At 53.5% G+C, this 19,694-nt stretch overlaps 1 protein-coding gene across 6 annotated transcripts in view; it reads left to right on the forward strand.

Annotated features, from left to right (window-relative positions):
• Positions 1-4,067: 4,067 nt before the first annotated feature.
• KCNG2 (potassium voltage-gated channel modifier subfamily G member 2) overlaps positions 4,068-19,694 on the forward strand; it is a 115,390-nt gene continuing 99,763 nt past the window's right edge. For 3 of the 6 annotated variants that reach the window (XM_034943414.3, XM_034943417.3, XM_034943419.3), the window contains exon 1: positions 4,068-4,768. The gene's annotated coding sequence lies outside the window, so the exon portion shown is untranslated. Of the gene's footprint in view, positions 4,769-5,024; positions 5,146-19,694 lie in introns of those variants that run through there. The other 3 variants (XM_034943415.2, XM_034943418.3, XM_034943421.3) reach the window with 3 other exon arrangements.

Here is a 19,694-nt window from a genome sequence, read left to right on the forward strand (position 1 = left end):
TTGCCGACAACATGCTTCAGAGCCCGGCCCATGCCAAGGCCCAAGGACACAGATAAGAAGGTGCCCCTGCCCAAGAGGCTTAGCACCCAAGACAGATAAGCCAGTGGACACAGAGGCTTGCTATTCGTTTTCTTTTCTTCCTTTCTTTCTTTTCTTTTCTTTTTTCTTTTTAATTTTTTTCTTTTTTTTTGAGACAGGGTCTCTCTCTGCCACCCAGGCTGATGTCCAGTGGTGTAATCACAGCTCACTGTAGCCTCCAACTCCTGGGGCTTAAGTGATCCTCCCACCTCAACCTCCCAAGTAGCTAATATTACAGGGATGTGCCATCACATTCAGCCAATTTTTCAATTTTTTTTTTTTTTGTAGTGACAGAGTTGTGCTATATTGCCCAGGTTGGTCTTGAAATCCTGGGCTCAAACAATCCTCCTGCCTCAGCCTCCCAAAATGCTGGGATTACAAGAAGGAGTCACTGTGCCTAGTCTATTTTTTTGAAGAAATAAAATTTCAATTGTAATGTTCACACCAAGGATTTTCCTCTAATAATACATTGGTTGGGATTCAGCAATGTCACCACAGTCAAGAAACTGGGTCAAGATTTGTCTGTGAAGATGTTTATGGCAGAGTATTTTAAGATAGTGAAAAATTGGAGAAAACATCAATGTCAAATAATAGAGTTTCAGTTAAAGTGTGGCAGCATCCCCAGGATGGAGATCTATTTAAAATGGTGTTGGAAAAAATAAAAAGTGTGCATTTCCTTTTGTGCAGTGTGTATACCCTGCCCAGTGTATATTTATGACGCGATTTTTGTATAATAAACCAAAATTTATTTTTACATAAAAAATGACCAAAGTAGGCCAGGCACAGTGGCTCATACCTGTAAGCCAGCAGTTTGGGAAGCTAAGGCAGAAGGATTGCTTGGGCCTAGGAGTTCAAGACCAGCCTGGGCAACATAGTGAGACTGTGTCTCCCCCAAAACTAACAAAACTCTCTGAGTGTGGTGGCACAACTGTGGTCCCAGCTAGTCAGGAGGCTGAGGTGGCAGGATCACTTGAACCCAGGAGGTGCTATGATCGTACCATTACACTCTAGCCTGGGCCACAGAACAAGACCCTGTCTCAGAAAACAAAAACAAAAACAAAAACAACAAAAAAAGAGACCAAAGTGTTTCGGTGCCAAAATGTTAACAGGGATAAGTTTGGATGATGAAGATGGGAGTTAGAAGCGATTTATTATTTTCTTATTTGTGTTTTTCACAAAAAGTTCACACATTTTCTACAATGAGCACGCGTTACAGACAAAAAACATCTTAAAGTGTTTGTTCCTTTCCTAAAAGAGGAGCTACAGGAAGGTGCAGGCGCGTCACCTGGGACCTGTGCCCCTGGGATGACCACAGTACGAGAGTGTGCGTGTGAGCGTGCACGTGTGTGTGTATGAGTGTGTCCATGTGTGCCTGGATGAATGTGGGTATGAGTGTGTGGACGCATATGCATGACTGTGGCAGTGTGTGAGTTGCACGGATTGCCGATGTGAGTGTGCACCTGTGTGAGTGTGATTGTGAGTGTGACAGTGAGTGTGTGATTTACAAAGGGGAATCATGAGCATGAACGGGAGCGAGTCCCACCCTCTGTGGCCCTGTCCCCGCATCCTTGTGTCCTTGAAGCCCATCACCAGTGCTTTCTTAGGACATCACAGTGCAGGGGTCCTGGGACCTGAGCATCTGGAAGGCCCAGCACCCTCAGTGTCTGCCTAAGTCTGCTGTCAACAACAATCAGAAGAAAGGGAACATATGAAACATCCAAAGTTCAGAGACGGAGCAACAGGAACCATGAACAGGAAGGAGACGCACACGGTGAGGAAGGCTGCGGCTTAGGGAGAGGAGAAGAGCACAGAGACGAGTTACGAGGAACACGCACGAGGCCCCGTCCCAGAGACATGGGACCAGTTTACAAGATGACAGTGGGAGGGAAACACATGCAAGGCCTGTCCGCATCTGAGAGACACGGGACCGATTTACGGGATCACAGAGGGAGGGAAACACACTTGAGGCCTGTCCACGTCTGAGAGACATGGGACCGATTTATGGGATCACAGGGGGAGAAAAACACACACGAGGCCTGCCCACGTCCGAGAGACACGGGACCGATTTACAGGATCACAGGGGGAGAAAAACACACTCGAGGCCTGTCCACATCTGAGAGACACGGGACCAATTTACAGGATCAGAGAGGGAGAGAAACACACTTGAGGCCTGTCCACGTCCGAGAGACATGGGACCGATTTACGGGATCACAGGGGGAGAAAAACACACACGAGGCCTGCCCACGTCCGAGAGACACGGGACCGATTTACAGGATCACAGGGAGAAGGAAATGGGTTGTACAAATCGCCTGTCAAGGGACGTGTTTCATCCGCATGCTGTGCAGGTGTGAACTGCCCTTGGGCAGGATGCCGCACTGCGTCCTCGCTGTAAGTTCAAGGTCCCATTTTCAAGACTCAGTTTGCAGATGTGTTCAGTGTTTCAGCATTCTGGAAACATTCCAGATTGTGACAGGTTTTGCAAGCACCTAAAATAATGATGATCATTGTTTGTTTGTTTGCCGTGAGCCAGACATGTCCTAGCATTGTCTCATTTAATTAGTAAAACAGCGAAGTGCGTTCTGCTATTATAGACAAGGAAACTGAGGCACCACGTGTTAGGACCTCGGTCCAGGGTACACAGACCTTCCCCACTCCAGGCCGACGGGGTTCATGCAGCACCACCACCCCCCCAGATTGGTGAACATTAGCCAATACTAAAAAAAACTTATTAAACAGACCACATTATTTGTTGTCTTTTTTGTGTGATATTGGCAGGTTTACTAGTTCAGATGCCTGATTCATTGTATTTTGATTTCTGAAAGTCTCCACTGACATCCTCCCAAACAAAATGGGAAATGAATCAGCAGGGTGGGCGTGGAGTCGCAGCTGGTGTCCAGGCAGTGCTCGGGGGCCCGGGCTTGCCGGTGTGACCCCTTTTTTTGGAAACATGAATTATGCTGATGACTTGGATGGCCCAGCTCGACTAAGCAGTTGTCCAATGGCTTCAGATGAGAAGGAAGCTAATAAGCTGCATAACAGAATTAAGATTCTGAAACATCTGACAAGGCTCATGAAAAAGTTTAACCTAATAAAAACTACCGAAATAAAATGTACTAGGGACAAATTGTAATATACAAAACCTAGACTTTTAAAGAATCAAGTAACTGAAAATCATGGGGGAAAAAACCCAACAACTGCACAGACCTAGAGCTTTGACTAGCAAGCCAGGGCTGTCTGAAACGTGATGTGGTGCCTGGAAAGGCTGGTGAGCATTTTGGTTGGATCAGTAGATATAGAGTCTGCAAAAGGGAGGTGATGGGCTGACTGCACTCTGCACGGTCACAGCCACCAGAGACTGGGTCAAGGTGCAGGGTCTGAAAGAGGCAGCCAGGGCTGAACTGGACCAAGAAGAACAGACCGAGGTCAGAGAAACCCTTCAGACCCCCACGTCCAAACCACCAGCTGTAGGGCAACCCCTGCGTTCCAGCACAGACAGCGCAATCTGAGTTATCTTGTTTACTTTTCTAATGAGTGTATTTAACAGGGGCTTCTGAGATAAAGGGGTCCTGGCTGCTTCTGCCTCCTGCAGCTGCAAACGTCCACTGGATCCCCAGGGCAATGTCCCCAGGGGCAGATCTGTTCAGCCTCAAAGGCCTCCGCTAACCACCAGCTGCCCCCCAGAAAAGCAGCCTCTGCCCTTTCAGGGGCAGCAGTGCAGGCACCTCCTGCTCTGAATCCGGTAGATGTTTCCATGGAGAAGAGCCTCCCTTCCAAGACCTGGTGCTCCGGCTGGAGCTGGAGAGGAACATTTCCTTTTTGTGGATGCAAATGAGAAACATCCACTCACTAGAGGCTCCGCTGCGGCTCCAGGATCCATCCCACAGAAGCGTCCGGAGTCCTCACAGCTGGCGTCTCCTGGGGATCCGCTCAACGAGAAGTGCCTTGGCTGTTGACTGAAAACCCACAGTCCTGTCCTTCCAGAGTCTTGGGCCGGGTTCCTCGTCTCTTCCCCTGTACCCCAAAGGCTGCTTTGGAGTGGTCACAGCAGGCAGGAGGCAGCCCGTGCCTCTGGAATGACATTGAGAGTGTTTGTGTGTGAGTGTGCATGCGTGTGTGTATGAGTGTGTCCATGTGTGCCTGGATGAATGTGGTTATGAGCGTGTGTATGCATGTACGTGAGTATGAATGACTGGGGTTATGAGAGTATGTGAGTGTGCACCTGTGTGTGATTATGTGTGGCAGTGAGCGTGTGAGTTGCACGGATTGCCGATGTGTGTGCACCTGTGTGTGTGATTATGAGTGTGGCAGTGAGCGTATGAGTTGCACAGATTGCCGATGTGAGTGTGCACCTGTGTGAGTGTGAGCGTGTGTGCCCCTGCCAGGGCGTGCGCTGGTGGGGGCGGTGTGCAGAGTGGAGCCTGGGCCTCCTGCCCCCCAAGGGCAGCTGGGTGGGCTCCGCGCTCCCTCCAAGTGGACTTGGCCCCGGCTCCAAACCCAGCCGAGGGTCGGCTCGCTCCTGGAGACCCGCGGATGTCGCGAGGGGGCGCCGCGCCACTGAAGGCTGGGACGGGGGCGGTGCGCGGGGCGGCGCCGGAGTCCGGGATGCCGGCTCCAGAGACGCCGCGCTCCGCCCCGAGGAGGCCGCCGGCCGGGTAAGCGGAGCCCGGAGCTCGCGGAGTCTGGACCGCAGGTAAAGTTGAGCGCGCCGTGGGGCCGGGGTGGGGGGGTCCGCGGCGAAGGAGCCGGGGCCGCAGTGGGCGGTGGGGCGGGGGGCGCGGGCTCCTGTCTGATGGTTCCGCGCGCAGCTTCTTCTCCGGGTGCGCGGTGCGCGCGGGCGCGGGAGGGTCGAAGGGGACCTGGGAATCCCCCTGTTCCGGCCAAGGGGGCGGGGGCGGCTCGGGGCGGGGCGGGGCTGGTGCCTCCCCCTCCTGCTCAGCGCCCAGAGTCCGGGAGTCGAGGGGGGCGTCGGGCCGGAGGCGCTCGCCGGTCTGGCCGCGCCGCGCGCGTGGATGGAGGTCTCGGCCGCGGATCGCCCCGTCTATTCGCGCTGGTCCTGCGGGAGCCCGGGTGAGCCGAAGGCGAGGAAGGGGCGCGGGTCTCGGGAAAACCCGACTCTCCCGGCGCCCGCCCCGGTTCGGTTGGGGGCGCACCCGGCTCGCGCGGAGAGCGGGCGGGGTGTGGGCGAATGCTCGGCGCGCTGCGCCTTTCCCGGTCCCCCTTCTCCCCGGAGATGAACGCCCCACTCCCGCTCGGACACACGGCCGCACCGCTACTCTGCCTCCTCCGACCAGCCGGGGCGCGGCCCGAACTGGGGGAGAGAAGACCCAGCTCCCGCAGCCGCGAATTCTGCAAACCCCGGAGCCCATGCGCCCCGTCCTCCGGCCCGGGGAGCTCCCAGCCTTGCCCGCCGAGCGCAGCCCGGGTCCGGACTGTGGTCACTGGGGACGAGAAGGGTCCCTCCTGCGGGGCTCCCGGGTTGGGATGGACGGAGGGGGCGTCCGGCAGGTGAACTGGGCCCGCTCCGCGTCCCGAACGTTGCCCTAAACCGACAAGTCCCGGAGACCCTGGGGCATCCTGCGATTTCGGAGTGACCGGTGGAGCCCCCGCCCGCGCGCCTGGCTCCCGGGGTCTCCCCACACAGCAGGGGCTGCGGGGACCCCTCTGTCACCTCCTCCAAAGGGGCTGGGAGCAATTCGACCTGCCTGGAGAATTCCAGGAAGTCCTTTCCCTGCGGGAGCCTCATGGGTCCCCCCTTCTCTGCCTGCAGAGACCTCTGGCTTCCGCGTGTGCTCAAAGTGAGCGCCGGGCAGGTTGTAAATAATGGATTTTGACCCAGCTGGGAGATCTCGGAGTGATTAAGTGGAGAGGCTGTTCCACCCTCAGCCCTGCCCAGGCAGCTGGGTGACCCCGCGGGCCACATGCCACAGGGGCACGGACTCAGCCCTGAGTGGTTTTCGTTCTGCTGAGAGTCCAGGAGGCTTCCCGAGACCCCAAGCAGAACCGCGGAAGAGGGGACCCTCCTCCCCCACCCCTGTTCTCTGGGATGGTGCAGGGTACACAGCTGGCCTCTGAAGGTTCTTCCTTAGGAATTCCTAGTCAGAGGGATGGGATTGCCGGGCTCTCTTAGGGAATTTGGGGGGCATTGTGGTACATTCTGGGGATGAGGTCACCTTAGATGTCACATTCTCGGGACTATCCACTGTTGCCACAAAGTGTTGCTGTGTCCGCATCTTCCCTGGGGAGAGGTGACAAAAACAACTTCCAGGTCTGTCCAAGGCCACTGCCAGTTGTTAGATTCCACTTTGCAAAAGTGTGTTTTAAATGTTGAGATTTCGATAATTTAAGGCAAAAATTGGTGTTTTTGTAGGCATGAGAAGAAAAGGAGGGAAGTGAGTTCTCAGCTGCCACAGGCAGGAGGCTGCTCAGCTTTCCCTTTTCAGCGCCTGGCTGAGCCCTGCTTGTGCCAGGCGCACAGGAAGTGTGTGGGGGGCGGGTGGCCGAGCTGTGACTCGGGGTTTCTGCCCAGCGTGCGGCTGGGGCTGCATGGCTATAGTCACAGGTGCAGGTGCCTCCACTCATGGGTCATGCTGGTAGGAACAGGCCGGTCAGAAACGATAGCGTGGTGGGTTTTGCCCTGGTGAAAAGCAGGTGCTTGGGTTCTGAATGTCTCGGGAGGATCTGCGCAGCTTTGTTGTTCCTTTGTCTGATGGTTGGGGGCTGCTTTTCTGGAAGAAGTGGGTCTCAGGCAGGCACCTGGAGGGCAGCGGGAACGGAGGGCTGCTTGTCGTGGGAGGCGCGTCTCTCTGCAGCCCTGGCAGGCGTGGGGGCGGGAGTGAAGGGAGCAGATGGGGCTGTGCCGACAGGCATGAGCTCTGGGGGCCGGGAGGGGTGGTAGGGCCTGCAGGACGAGGACACGCAGGGCATCCAGGGACGGCCACCTGTGTCTGAGTACTGCGCGCCTGTCCACGGATGGGTAATTTTGTAATGAATGGGGATATCTTAGGGCTAACGCTTGGTCAGGGATGTTCTTGGTGGTAAGGAAAGGAGCCATGGGGCCCTTGCTGCCAGTGAGGTCGCTCAGACACAAACGGGTGCTGCCATCAGGTAGCCCAGCCGGTAGGCATGAGCCCAACGAGGGCGGGCATTGACTGAGGGAGTTTAAGACCCCCTTCCTCAGATGAGGCTTGGGAGGCAGAATCTCGGCCCCCTAAACCGGCTGAATCAGAGCCTGCCTCTGACGAGACATGTACCCTGCCTTCCCGTGTGGGAGGCACTCAGGGTCCTTGCTGGTGTCGGAGAAACAGCACTGGCTCCTTCACAGCCACGGCTTTCCGGCAGGAGCCTCAGCAGTTCCTTCCCCGGGCGGGCGGCGCTGAGCAGACGGGAGGTGGGCTGGTGCCTATGGTTGCAGTCGGCCTGGCGTGTCCTGCGGGCACCCGCAGGCTCTGCTCACCCGCCGGCTGGTTTGTAGGGACAGGTCTGCTTGGGGAACCACAGTGAGGGGCACCCGAAGCAAATGTCAAGTCAAAATGGGTCCCCGGCGGGGCCAGGAGTTCACCCAGACTCATAGAATTGCTAACAGAAATCTTATCAACAGCCGGTTCAGCCTTTTCACGTGATGGGAGACCATGCCAGGCAGCTGCCGACAGTCTGGCCACGAGGAGCTCCGTGCTGTTGAGGCACTGTGAACTATCAGACAGCCTCCCTCTGCAGACAGCCATGCGGATGTCCGGGGCGGCCAAGAGATGCTGGGCAGGGCTTTAACTGCTGGTCTCTGATCCCCGCCACGTCAGATGAGAGGGTTGAACTGAATGATGACGCCCTGACCTGTGTCAAAATCAGTAATACATTCCCTCAAAAAGAAACCATGCAGTATTTTAATTTGATTATGAGTTTAGAAAAAGGCTAATTGAAATGTAATATAAAAATAGCGCAGAAGACCTTTATGTTGCCTTTGTCAATTAAGGAAGCTGAGACTGTGTGAGAACCGGTACCTGTGAGGGCCTCAGGCCTCGCCAGCTCTGCGTCCTCCTTCCCCGAGGGGATCCTCACATCTCTTACCTCAGGCCTCGCCAGCTCTGCGTCCTCCTTCCCCGAGGGGATCCTCACATCTCTTACCTCAGGCCTCGCCAGCTCTGCGTCCTCCTTCCCCGAGGGGATCCTCACATCTCTTACCTCAGGCCTCGCCAGCTCTGCGTCCTCCTTCCCCGAGGGGATCCTCACATCATAGTCCAGCAGGTCCAGGTCCTCCATCCCTGCTGGGTTTCCTCAGCCGGGGCCTGTGGAGGGGCCACACCTGCCCCGCACTGCCCACCCTTCACCCAGGCCCGGGAAGGAGGGGACGCACATGCTGGGCCCGGGAGCCCTCCGAGGCAGTTCCCAGAGTTCAATGGCCTTCTGGATATTTTTAACCTTCTCAGATAGTTAAGCGATGGAGTTTAAATCTTAGATTAGACGTGAGTAGTGAGCACATGAAATCAAAGGCTAGAATTATGGGGCCCAGTGTAGCTTCAGAAACCTTCAGGCTGATCTGAATGTGGCAGCAGTTTTTACTAAATTCCAGCTCGAAGAGGCAAATGTATTCTTGCATAGGATTAGTGCAGTGGCAAAGGCTGTGTGGTCCTAGTTGTTCCTGGCTGAGCTCCTGGGTGCGGCGCACAGAGGGGCTCCTGTGCCCCCAGCAGGGTGCTCTCACCCGTGTCTCCGCCCTCGCGTGGAGGGATTCATTGCCCGCGTTTCTCATCACACTCATCACCTGGTTAATGGGAAGCCACTTAGCCAGGGACTCTGGGGACCCCTTCGCCAGGGGTCCCAGGTGGTGGGTCAGGGTGGGCCTGGAATTGATTCTTAGCACATATCCTACATGACGTTCATCTCTGAGAAGTTTTGGAAATGGTGATTTGTGGATGTGACTTGCGTTTTCATAGTGAGATGGAATAGACAGAAAATATGAGCATTTCATACACTGTGCAGTTAGTTTTGTGTGTTCCTGGTCACAGCATAAAATGTTTTTCTCACTGTGGGTTTTAAAATCATGGAAAGAGCTGCCCAAATACAGACAGCTAAAGGGATCCTTTCACCTTTTCTCTGCGGTTTAGAAATGTTCAAAAAGCACTTAGAAGAGTAGGTGGACGCGGCTCATGGAGGGGCGTCTGGGGACCCTGGAGCAGTGAAGGTCGGCTCTCCCAGCTGTGCCGCTCCGGTCCGGAGAGCCTGGCCTCGACACCTGTCCCAGCCCAGCCGCTCCGGTCCAGAGAGCCTGGCCTTGACACCTGTCCCAGCCGTGCCGCTCCGGTCCGGAGAGCCTGGCCTCCACACCTGTCCCAGCCGTGCCGCTCTGGTCCGGAGAGCCTGGCCTCGACACCTGTCCCAGCCGTGCCGCTCCGGTCCGGAGACCCTGGCCTCGACATCTGTCCCAGCCCGGCCGCTGCAGCATCGGCCCTAGTGGGGAAGGTCTGGCTGTAACTTCTTCACCCACAGCTAAGCAGACACTTGGCTGGCTCCCCTGCCTTCCTTCTCCAGCTCAGGTTCACACCCCAAGGACACCCTTCCTGGCACTGACCCCTGTGTGCACACCTGAGCCACCCCCAACCTGGCAGATAACAGATTCTGAGCGTACAGTGGTTCTAGCATGCATCTGTTGCAGCTGGGAGGAGAGTTCCTGGCTTTTTTTTTTTTTTTCCTCTTCTTTTGGAGGGAATGTCTTTGTGTGCAGATTAACAGGAAAAAATTCTATGACAAGTTTTATATCGGTACATTTTATTTAACATCATAGCAATTGATGCAATGGAGTGAAAATGCTTTGATGAAATAAAATGCATTAAAAGTTAACGCTTGGCTGGGTGCGGTGGCTCACGCCTGTAATCCCAGCACTTTGGGAGGCTGAGGCGGGCAGATCACCTGAGGTCAGGAGTTTCAGACCAGCCTGGTCAACGTGGTGAAACCTCATCTCTACTAAAGCACAAAAATTAGCCGGGCATGGTGGCAGGCACCTGTAATTCCAGCTGCTCGGGAGGCTGAGGCAGGAGAATCGCTTGAACCCGGAAGGCGGAGCTTGCAGTGAGCCGAGATCGCGCCACTGCACTCCAGCCTGGGCGACAGAGCAAGACTCTGTCTCAAAAAAAAAATAGTTAACGCTCATGAGATTGCCTGATCACCTCTGTAGTCACAGGGCAGGGCCAGCCCCCTCATCTCCAGGCCTCCAGCTCTTTCACCTTTGTAGTCACAGGGCAGGGCCAGCCCCCTCATCTCCAGGCCTCCAGCTCTTTCACCTTTGTAGTCACAGGGCAGGGCCAGCCCCCTCATCTCCAGGCCTCCAGCTCTTTCACCTCTGTAGTCACAGGGCAGGGCCAGCCCCCTCATCTCCAGGCCTCCAGCTCTTTCACCTCTGTAGTCACAGGGCAGGGCCAGCCCCCTCATCTCCAGGCCTCCAGCTCTTTCACCTTTGTAGTCACAGGGCAGGGCCAGCCCCCTCATCTCCAGGCCTCCAGCTCTTTCACCTTTGTAGTCACAGGGCAGGGCCAGCCCCCTCATCTCCAGGCCTCCAGCTCTTTCACCTTTGTAGTCACAGGGCAGGGCCAGCCCCCTCATCTCCAGGCCTCCAGCTCTTTCACCTTTGTAGTCACAGGGCAGGGCCAGCCCACTCATCTCCAGGCCTCCAGCTCTTTCACCTTTGTAGTCACAGGGCAGGGCCAGCCCCCTCATCTCCAGGCCTCCAGCTCTTTCACCTTTGTAGTCACAGGGCAGGGCCAGCCCCCTCATCTCCAGGCCTCCAGCTCTTTCACCTCTGTAGTCACAGGGCAGGGCCAGCCCCCTCATCTCCAGGCCTCCAGCTCTTTCACCTTTGTAGTCACAGGGCAGGGCCAGCCCCCTCATCTCCAGGCCTCCAGCTCTTTCACCTTTGTAGTCACAGGGCAGGGCCAGCCCCCTCATCTCCAGGCCTCCAGCTCTTTCACCTTTGTAGTCACAGGGCAGGGCCAGCCCCCTCATCTCCAGGCCTCCAGCTCTTTCACCTTTGTAGTCACAGGGCAGGGCCAGCCCCCTCATCTCCAGGCCTCCAGCTCTTTCACCTCTGTAGTCACAGGGCAGGGCCAGCCCCCTCATCTCCAGGCCTCCAGCTCTTTCACCTCTGTAGTCACAGGGCAGGGCCAGCCCCCTCATCTCCAGGCCTCCAGCTCTTTCACCTCTGTAGTCACAGGGCAGGGCCAGCCCCCTCATCTCCAGGCCTCCAGCTCTTTCACCTTTGTAGTCACAGGGCAGGGCCAGCCCCCTCATCTCCAGGCCTCCAGCTCTTTCACCTTTGTAGTCACAGGGCAGGGCCAGCCCCCTCATCTCCAGGCCTCCAGCTCTTTCACCTTTGTAGTCACAGGGCAGGGCCAGCCCACTCATCTCCAGGCCTCCAGCTCTTTCACCTTTGTAGTCACAGGGCAGGGCCAGCCCCCTCATCTCCAGGCCTCCAGCTCTTTCACCTTTGTAGTCACAGGGCAGGGCCAGCCCCCTCATCTCCAGGCCTCCAGCTCTTTCACCTTTGTAGTCACAGGGCAGGGCCAGCCCCCTCATCTCCAGGCCTCCAGCTCTTTCACCTTTGTAGTCACAGGGCAGGGCCAGCCCCCTCATCTCCAGGCCTCCAGCTCTTTCACCTTTGTAGTCACAGGGCAGGGCCAGCCCCCTCATCTCCAGGCCTCCAGCTCTTTCACCTTTGTAGTCACAGGGCAGGGCCAGCCCCCTCATCTCCAGGCCTCCAGCTCTTTCACCTCTGTAGTCACAGGGCAGGGCCAGCCCACTCATCTCCAGGCCTCCAGCTCTTTCACCTCTGTAGTCACAGGGCAGGGCCAGCCCCCTCATCTCCAGGCCTCCAGCTCTTTCACCTCTGTAGTCACAGGGCAGGGCCAGCCCCCTCATCTCCAGGCCTCCAGCTCTTTCACCTTTGTAGTCACAGGGCAGGGCCAGCCCCCTCATCTCCAGGCCTCCAGCTCTTTCACCTTTGTAGTCACAGGGCAGGGCCAGCCCCCTCATCTCCAGGCCTCCAGCTCTTTCACCTTTGTAGTCACAGGGCAGGGCCAGCCCCCTCATCTCCAGGCCTCCAGCTCTTTCACCTTTGTAGTCACAGGGCAGGGCCAGCCCCCTCATCTCCAGGCCTCCAGCTCTTCTTCCTGGAGGTTCACAGCCACTTCAAGATGACAGTTTCTGACTGTGAACAAATTTCCTTGATTTAATTTTCCCTTGTTTTCTGCCAAAAGAAAAGACATCTTCTAGAAGAGGGAAGATAGGAAATATGTATCATTGGTTTCTTTAATACTTGCCAAATTAGAAACGGAAACATTCTAGGGTGAAGAAAACAGTGGCTAGGCGTGGGTGTGCAGTGCTGGGGACCGACGAGGGGGCCTGTGATTCTGGGGGCTCCGATCGTGTTTCTTCCCTGAGAACCTGCAGGGCTGGCCGTGATTCTCACCACTTGTGGCCCAAGGCTTCTGCTGGGCTGACAGAGGAGGCGTTTTCTCCCATCCTGCCCCGGCAGGGAGCCTGCCCTCCTGTCCAGGAGCCCTCACAGCTCAGCCGGGGCCCTCCCACGTCTCCCGACCACAGGCCCCAGTCCCGGCCAAGGTTCCAGGATGCCAGCAGGTGCCTGAGACTGGGCTGCCTCCAAGTTTCTCCTCACTGTGATGGCCCCGGGGCCATGCTGAGGCCTCCGTGTTGGTTTCTCCGGGGTTGGTGCCGGTGGATCAGAATCTTAGGCCTGGCCTGGCCGTGTCACTCCTATCTCACCTTCAGGGAGCTCCAGCCTGCAGCAGGCCCGTCCTTTGCTGGTGGCAGATTATTCCTCAACATGGGGATCTTGTTCCTTTCAAAAGTGCTGCATGGCACTGAATGCCTCCAGACCTGGGAGCACGATCATGGGGTGGCCAGAGCACCTGCCGCCTCGGGGTCTGTGCCATTCTTTGCACCGAGGCCCCATGGAAAGGCACTGCTCAACCCCACCCTAAATCTGGCCACCTTCACTGCAGGCCTATGTGACCTGTTTCCCAAAGGCCACAAGAAAAGGGCATTTGAGAGCATGTTCTTCTTGCCCAGGCCGGAAGGCACCAGCCACAGCCGCTGGACCCTGGCCCTGCTGGAGTCTGCCTGCCAGCACCCACTGATCACTGCATGGGGTATGCACCTGGTGTGCTGAGCTCCTGCCGGCCGGTGCTGCACCAGGCTCCAGGGGGGACTCAGCACCCAGGCCACACACCTGGGACTCCTGGCTGGAGCCAGTGCTGCGTCAGAGGCCCAGGTCCTTCCCCTGAGAGGCTGTGGCTGTGGGGGGCCCTCCCATGGGTGCTCAGGTGCACCCGTGGCCGGTCCTGAGCCAAGGTGCAGAAACACACCCCAGCCCCAGAGCTGCTGACGCACCGCTGCTTCCTGGAGTCTGTGCTTCAGTCAAGTCTGGGCTGATGCTCTTTGATGTGAACCGTGGTTGTCAGCCTCTGAAGAAATCATTTCACACCAAAGGGAATGTGGCATCAAAAAGAAGCCAACAGTGAGCCCACGGGAACAAGTGGAGGGCCTCTTCAGGCTTCCAGGTACAACAAATGCAATTTAAAATGCCTTTTATTGCTTTTTCTCACATTCTAAAAGCAGTACACTTTTATCACAGAAGACTTGGAAATGAAAATTAAAAAGAAGTATAAATTACTTTTTAAAAATCTTGCGTAAGATTGCAACTGTCCAGAGGTAATAGCTGCTAATACATTAGGATAGTTTCAATGTGTATTTATAGAATGACCACACACACGCACACACGCATATGGGTGAAGGCTCTCATACATGTTTGGGGTTATTTCACATCGTGTTATATTGAAAGCATCCTTTTGTTTGGATTTATCAAACTCTGTTTCTGTGTCCTCCAGTTATTGGCCATGTAGGTTGTTTCCAGTTTGTTGATGTTCCAAATACCACTGTCATGGACGTATTTGTAGATACATCTTTGAAGAAACTTTGCATATCGTCAAAAGTTAGAAACACTAAGGTCTTACACATTATGCCAGGTCGTTTCTCGGGAAAGCTCTGCCAGATGCATCCTTCTCATTCTCAGCCTCACCGCACTGCGTTTCAGTGCTTTAACCTCTTCTCAATTTTCCAAATACGTGGCTTTTTGCTGTAAAAGTGATACATGGTCATTAGGAAACACACACGTGGCAGGAGGTGTAAGAGGAGGGCCTGCTGCGCACTCGGGATGAGGCTGGCACCTGCGGAGCTTCCTCCAGACTTGGGCCCTGCTGGCTGCACCCACACGAAAGTGCACTGGCTACAGGTCGAGTTTCTAGAAAACGCTGCACTTGATGATGTCTGGCTAAGGCTGAACGTTTTTCTTCATTGCCTTTTTTTTTTCTTCTATTGTCTGTTTCTCAGTGATGATCTTAGTGGCTTCCTGTCTACTGTTTGTCACATTTCTCGCCTTCGGGTCTTCATTGTGGTCCTGGTGGCCATGTACCACCTGGCGCCCTGCAGGGCTGCAGCCTCTTCACCTGACGGCCTCATCCACCATGTGTGGTTGCAGGGCCAGAGGAAGTTAAATTAGCAGATGTTTCTGAGTTGAGTGTGAGCTGGATTCTGTGCTGAGTTAGAGCTAGAAAAATGTCTCCACCTGCTAAAATCTAGAGTCTAGTTGTGAGGGAGGAGGAAATATAGACAGACGCAGGTCCACATGTACACACACACACACACACACACACGTGCACACACACGCGCCTAGGGGACAGGGCAGAGCCAAGAAAAAAGGAAAATGATGAGAGACCGGAGTGAAGGCCCCAGGGAGTGACAGGTGGATTGATCCAGCCAGGCCTGAGCTTGCATCTGTTCACACAGAGCTTTGGGACGTTAGGGTGACAGAGGAAGGAGGCGGCTGGGATAGTCCACACAGGTGGTGGGAGTCTGTCTCTAGGACGAGTTTCTGCCTGGGGTCTTCCTCTCCCTGCCAGGGTGCAGGACAGCAGGTCTCAATCTCACCCAGTGGGACTCAGTGGTCCCTCATTCAAAGGGGCTGAGAGCCAGGCATCCAGCCCACGAAACTCACATGGAAGCCACTGTGTGGTCTCAGGCAAGGCTGTTGTGCTGGGGGTTGGGGTGTGGGGCCATCAGCAAGCCCCTTGAGCGTTTGTGGTCTCAGGCAAGGCCGCTGTGTCGGGGGTCGGGGCATGGGGCCATCGGGAAGCCCCCTGAGCATTCATGGTCTCAGACAAGGCCACTGTGTCAGGGTTTGGGGCGTGGGGCCATCAGCAAGCCCCCTGAGAGTTTGTAGTGGACGGTCTCATGGGTGTTTCTTGAACCGTGCTCTGCATGGCCTGCGACATGGTCTCACTGGTTGCTGGGGGCCCCTGAGTTATGGAAATTATTCTAGGATCCTTCAAATGCTTCACTTAACTCCAGCCAGGCCTTGAGAAGAAAGCATTTTAGAATCAGAGGTTGTCTTTTATCTCTCAAATGATGGTTTTTAGAAAAATATTGGTAAAATTAATACTTGCTAGGAGGAAGCATCAGAACATGGATTCTCTAACTCTTCCTTAGGGTGTTTTGATTTACTGATGAATTGGCCTCTTTCTCTCCTTTTTAGTGCATGAAGCTTTCCTTTTTAGACTGTAATGGTGACGCTTTCTCAAATAAAACCAGAACTAAGGGCTTCAAAACCACTCCACGCGAAATTAATAAAGAAGAAAATAACATTCTTTCCATTTCATTTCAAGGGCAGTTTTCAAAAATCTGCATTGACTTAAGGCTAGAAAGAGAAAATGCATACATGGAATTTTCTTTCCACCCTTACTCATGGATCTAGGGTCTGTGTGGGGTCTCAGATTTCCACCAGGGGCAAACTTCCTCATCTTTCTTCATGTATAAATGTTAGAAATAGCCTGAAGCCTTGGGCTGCAGAGAGCTCAGGGGCGCCTTTGAGCTGGACAGACCTCTGTGGAGAAGAAAACTGACCCCGGGAGGGTTTGGTCTGGCCAGCGAGGGTCAGCACCCACCTCAGCCTGCCTGCATCTGTCTGCACCTCAGGGTCACACATGCAGATGGACTGAGGGTTCCGAGTGGGTGGCTCAGGGATACTGGGAGCTCGTCGCGTAGTCTGATGTTTTTGCATGAAAGTGAGGTCCTCTGAGCCTGATGCACTCTCTGAGCCTGTTCGTGTTGGGGTGCCGCCAGCAAACCTCACGCCCTCCTCACGTTGCCGACGCTCCCTGCATCTGCCCCAGGACATAGATGATGAGCCTTTCTGCTCTACCGTAAACGCCCGAGCACCCAGCACCCTCACAAGAGAAGCAAGCGCTCAGTGACCACCTCAGCGCCGCGGACCCCTCTGACACGTCACCCCACCGGGATTTTTAGAACGCCTCTGCGCTCGTGCATTCACTCCATTTTACAGATGAGAAACTGGTGTGACTCCCATGTACGTGGCCCAGGCTCACTAATTCTCTCTTCTTAATGCTCTCACGCCTGGGCCAGCCCTTCCTCCCTCCTGCCGCAGCACACGCTGAAGAAGCAAGTCCAGCTGTGAAGCCCCCACCTCAGCCTCGGCCCCAGAGTCCGCACTCTGAGAAGTTGCTCCGGCGCCACTGACGGGCCCCCCATGTTATAGGCCCAGAGTCCGCGCCCTGAGGAGCTGCCGGGGCCGCGCTGACCACACTCCACGTTCCGGGTGCCCAGCGCACCTGCCGCTTATGCAGCTTTCGGTTCTAAACCTCGCTCCCCAGAAGGCAATCTTCACGCCCACTCAAGACGTACTTTTCGGATGCTGCAGCCCAGGCGTCCTACTGCACACTAGGAGCTGTGGTCACCGCGTCCAGAAAAAACAAGAATGTGGCCAAATGCCCGCGGCTGCCCTCTGCGTCTCCTTCATTGGTGCCGGTTTTAAAGCTTCTCCTCCCACTATCGTGACGCTCCAACTTTCCGGGGCTCATGGGGTTGTGGGGCTGGTGGGCGGAGTCCTGTGCTCATTGGCGTTTGGCTGTGGATTCTGGTCTCAGCGCCGTCCACAGGGCCAGCCTCGCGGAGCCGCCCGCCCATTGCGCTGGGCCTGGGTGGAAGGGCCAATGAGGATGAAACCTCGAGGGAGCATCCCTCAGAACCTGTGTCAGCACCCAGCTGGGCTTCTCATGTGCAAAGGCAGAATCTGATTTAAAAGCCAGGGAAGATGGAGGCGGGGGGGGGGGGGGGTTGGTAATAGTCTAAAGGAAAAAAATCAGGTGAAAGGGACAAAAAGAGAAACTTGAAAAGGAAGCCTTGGAAAAGAGAGAAGAGAGGGTGGACAAAGAGTACCAAGATGAGACTGGAGAATTTCTGATCAGTGGGGAGCGGGGAAGCACCACGCCTAGTCCCGGAGGGGGTTTGCTGGGGGCTGCCCAGCACAGCTCTACAGGGCAGGCAAACCCAGCTTTGGTCCCATCTCATGTCAAATACTGATGCCGAGTGCTGGTGAGTAAAGGCAGGAAACGTAGAAATCAAAAATTAAAAAACAAAGTAGCCAGATGCAGTGGCTCATGCCTAGAATCCCAGCACTGTGGGAGGCTAAGGTGGAAAGATCACCTCAGAAGTTTGAGACCAGCTTGGGGAACATAGAAAGACCCTGTCTCTAAAAAAAAGAATTAACCAGGTGTGCTGGCACAGGCCTGTAGTTGCAGCTACTTGGGATGCTGAGGTGGGAGGATCACTTGAGCTCAGGAGTTTGAAGCTGCAGTGAGCTACAATCACACCATCACACTCCAGCCTGGATGACAGAGTGTGACACTGTATAAAAAGACAAAACAAACCAAAAAACGTAGAAAAAAACTAGAAGTAAATATATGCACAGTCCCTGAATGATGAGGACTGTCCAACCTTAGAAGCATGAGTCAGGCTCTTCTCAAAAACAAAAACAAACCAGAACTTAGAGTCAAACAATACTCAAAACTCAGCATGTTGTTGTATACTAGCAATGAAAAACCTGGAAAGGAAATTAGGAAGACAATTTACTATAGCATAAAAAAGAGTAAAACCCCTAGCAAGAAATGTAACCAAAGAGGTGTAAGACTTGTATGCTGAGAACTACAGAACATTGCTGAAAGAAATTACAGACCTAAAGAAATGGAAAGACATCCCATGTTCACGGATAGGAAGACTTAACATTGTTAAGGTGGCAATACTCCCAAACTGATCTATAGAGTCAATACAATTCCTATCAAAATCCTAGCTGACTTTTTGCAGAAATGGACAAGCTGATCCTAAAATTCATATGGAATTACAAGGGACCAAAGTAAGTGAAAAAAATCTTAAAAAAGAACAAAGTTGGAGTTCTCACACTATTTATTAAAACTTACTACAAAGCTACAGTAAGCAAAATAGTGTGGTGTTGGCATAAGGAGAGACATATTGATCAATGGCATACAATTGCAATTCTAGAAATAAACCTATACATCTGTGGTCAGCTGACTTTTGATGAGAGTGCCAGGACCATGCAATGGAGAAATAGTCTCTTCAGCAGATGGTGCTGGGACAACTGGATTCCACATACAAGAGAATAAATATCCAAAATGTCCATGATACAATAAAAAAATTCACTCACCAAGAACCAAGAAAACCAGAACATAAATGAAAAAAGACAATTAACAGACACCAACATCAAGCTGAATCAGATGTTGGTTTATATGACTACTATTTTAAAGTAGGCTTCACCAATCAACAATGGGTTTAAAATGCTTCACCAATCATGTATTTTCCTGAAACAAATGAAGGAATAGAAAATCTTAGCAAAGAAATGAAAGATATCAAAAAGAAAAAAATGAAATCACGTAACTGAAATATATAACAACAGTTTTTTAAACTCTGACTGCATGGGGTGAACAGTAAAGGGGAGATCACGCTGGATGGAATTAGTGAACCTGACCCACAGAAATTACCCAACATCAACAGAAGAGAGAAGAAAGACTGGAAAGCATGGGCAGAGAGTCACAGGGAGTTGTGTGACGATAACAAAAGTATTAATACTTGTATCATCAGGCCCCAGAAAGAGAGGAGAAAGAGTGTGGCTGAAAAAGTATTTGAAGAAAGAATGCCCCCAAAACCTCCCAGATTTGGCAAAAGATATAGATCTACAGATTCAGGAAACAGAAAGACAACAGGAAAATCTCCAGATACTTGGAAATTAAATAACATGCCTTAAAATTATCTATGGGTCAAAGAGGAAGTCTCAAAGGGAAATTCGAAACACATAGAACTGAATGAAAGTGAAAATACAACAGAGCAGCATATGTGAGATACAGTCGGAACAGTTCTTGGGGGAGGTTTATAACACCCAGTGCTTAGATTAGAAGAGACAAAAGGTCTCGAAGTAATATTAATAATATGTTACAAAATTGAATTAATTCTTAAAAAGTCCTGAAAAATCTCCAGACCCGGTGATTTTACTGGAAAATTCTACCAAATACTTAAAGAAGAATTCATTCTACCAAACATTCAAAGAAGAGAAGGGAACCCTTCCTCACTCAATGTGAGGTTTAATGAGGTCAGCCATACCTGGCGACCACATTAAACAAAGACATTACAAAAAAAGAAAACTAGAAAACTATAAGCCGGGCCCGGTGGCTCATGCCTGTAATCCCATCACT

Source organism: Pan paniscus, chromosome 17, assembly GCF_029289425.2.
Source record: "Pan paniscus chromosome 17, NHGRI_mPanPan1-v2.0_pri, whole genome shotgun sequence".
Classification (NCBI taxonomy): domain Eukaryota; kingdom Metazoa; phylum Chordata; class Mammalia; order Primates; family Hominidae; genus Pan; species Pan paniscus.